Raw genomic sequence first — 2,902 nt, 5'->3', positions numbered from 1 at the left:
TCTCAGTGGGTAAAACTCATGAAGGAGGCCCCCCATACTTTCCGCACTCCATTAATAGAATTCATCCTTATGTTTAGTACAAATTCTCCCTCTCTAGGTCCTAGCCCTGAGCATGGGTCCCCAGTCAATAGAAGCTATTCTTAGGATAAAGGTCTCAGGTACTTTGCTGTAGCCAGTGTTTTAAAAGGAAATTTTGATGTAGCCACCCATGAAGCTTTGTTATTAAAACTGTCATGTAGAGACTTTTCCCCAGAGTGTTACTGTGTTTAAATGTGTAGAAGCATTAAACCACTGTATCTGACCCTTTAGATTTTGATCCAGTTGGACCAACCAAGTCCACCTGTGCCTGGTTTTCATTCTCACCTCTTCATGGTTCCTTTGCCTGTGGATGGTGATAGCCACAGGGACACCCCCACCCCAATAATTCCTTTCTTCTTCCTTGGCATCCATGGATCAAACATTGGTCTTTAGCCTTGCATGCCAAGTACTTTTACTCATCTTGCTGGTCCAAACCATGTTCCTTATGAGTAAAACCTAATGTTCCATTAGATTTTTCTTAAAAATACCAAGGAAACAAAGGAAAGAAGCACTTGATGAAAAAGAAAATGAGAAGAATAGAGTGCTGATGGTTGTTAAAGCTGACTCTAATAGGTTAAGTTACACCTTTTTATAATTTTATTTATTTCAAAATTGACTTACTTCATAGATACTTAAAATGGCAAGTGTCTATCTTTTGGCCACTCGTCACAATCTCTTGACCTATAATTTTATCTCAGTTGTTAATGTTAAATTCAGCTGCACAGAGGTATAAAAGCAGCCTCTGGCTTCAGTGTTTGTCTCTGTTTCTCTGTCTCTCTCTCTGTCTCTCTCTCTGTCTCTCTCTCTGTCTCTCTCTCTGTCTCTCTCTCTGTCTCTCTCTCTCTCTCTGTCTCTCTCTCTCTCTCTCTCTCTCTCTCAGATTCTCTACTGTTTCATTGATGAGTTCTCAGAAGCAATCCATTCAGCTACTGAAATACAGGATCAAACAGCAGTACAAGAAAATTCCCACCCTATGATCAACACTTAGGCGCTAAGGGGTGGGGGTGGGGAAGCTGGACTAACTTTCTCAGTCTGTAATGGAACTTGACCTAGGATTTTAGTGACCAGCTCAGTAACTACCCTTGGGCTATGTTTCACTCTGTCCAGTTCCCTATCCCTATTCCTTGGAATGACAGTGCAAAATCAACTGTCTAGACACAAGCCCCGGGCTCTGAGTCCTCTTCTTGCATAACTTGATAGAATAAAAGGGACATTAAATTACAAACTGCAGTGAATATTTTACATATTAGACAAGTCAGTTAAAATACTCTGACAGTTGGGTTCTCTGGAAAGCAGACTGAAAAAATAAAGGAAGTCGGAAGCTCCCTTGAGTGAGAATGTCTGCCAGAGATAAAAACTGAAGGAAGTAGGGTATGTCAGAAGGCACAAGGTCACCATGGAGCTCCCACACTTAAGAAAAGGGATTAGGCAGAGAGATCTCCCAATAGTGACAAAGATCTGCCAATGCTGCAGTGAAGCACACTGGGAACTCTGCAGTAAAAACTGTCCCTCAACGGAGTCTGTTCTGGGCCAGATGTCAGAGACCAGTGTCCATGCATGATTCTGTATAGATGTATAACTTTTGGGAGAGAAGAGCATGTTGGGGGAGGGGGGTGTCTGCCTTGCTTTACCATATTTAATTAACTTCAAATAGCATTTAGAGCTCATTCTAGTTCTTAAATTGATCTCCAGGTATTTCAGCCATTTTCCATTAAGAATTTGTGGCCCTGTGAAATTTCAAAACAAGAACCAGAAGCAGGTGAAAGGTGTTGAGGGCAGAGCTGAAGTGTTAGACCTGAAGAGTTTCAGGAAAGCCCAAGAGGACAGTTTCAATTTGCTTGCAGCTTTGGAGAGATGGAGTAGTTGGGGAGGGGAGGGGAGGGAGTTGTTTGCTTTTTTAAAAAATTTTGTCTTTGAACAACCTTATAACTAGAGAGGTCCAGCGAGGTCCTTTAGGCAGTTTCTCTTGGGAATAACCACCACAGACATTCTTCTAGAAAAATAACTGTCTTCTCTTGCACGTCAGAGAGAAATTTCTGTCATGGTGAGTATAAGTGAAAAACAGAGACAATGTACCAGTTTATCTTCTCTAATATTCTACTACCCATGAGAAAGTGTAATGATAGTTAGACCGTAATTAATTAAATTTGTAATTCTCTTTGTTATTCAGAATAACAAAGGTTTCTGCATTCAGACAGGCATGTTGACACAGCCTCTAATCCCAGTACTCAGAAGGCTGCGACAGGACAATTGCTAGGAATTTGAGACCATCTTGAACAGACATAAAAAGTTCTAAGCTGGCCTGGTCTACATAGCAAGACCACATCTCAAAACATATCTGTTCGAAGAGCTCTAAAATAATTCCATGAAACTCTTCAGAAAAAATAAGTCTATCTCAATAGTTCAACTTTCTATATAGATTTTATGCAACGTGTAATTTGTTCATTATAATTGCTTATTGGTTTTACCTTTATTGAGCATTGAAGTTCAACCAAGCACTATTACATTTTGTTATTTTTATAATACAAACTGATTATCAGCTACCTACTAAACCAGACACTGTCAATGAAGCCAGAAGCTGGAGATAAGTCTATACTTAGTTGGAACATTTATATATAACACAGCAAAAATCTAAGCAGTTATTTAGGGTCACTGCTTCACCAATTCTGAGAATAAATTTGTGAAGTCATGAGTGCAGGGTGTGACTGTTCCATTTTTTGCTGTGCTCAAGAATAGACCTAGAACATTCCAGTGACTGGGGGTTTGCCATGTCACATTAGCTGGTGATGAGTAACATTTCTTATTCAGTGATATGCAGCAGATT

This window comes from Peromyscus maniculatus, chromosome 16, assembly GCF_049852395.1.
Source record: "Peromyscus maniculatus bairdii isolate BWxNUB_F1_BW_parent chromosome 16, HU_Pman_BW_mat_3.1, whole genome shotgun sequence".
NCBI lineage: Eukaryota > Metazoa > Chordata > Mammalia > Rodentia > Cricetidae > Peromyscus > Peromyscus maniculatus.
The sequence above is the reverse complement of the archived record's forward strand: the minus strand, read 5'-3'. Positions refer to the sequence as shown.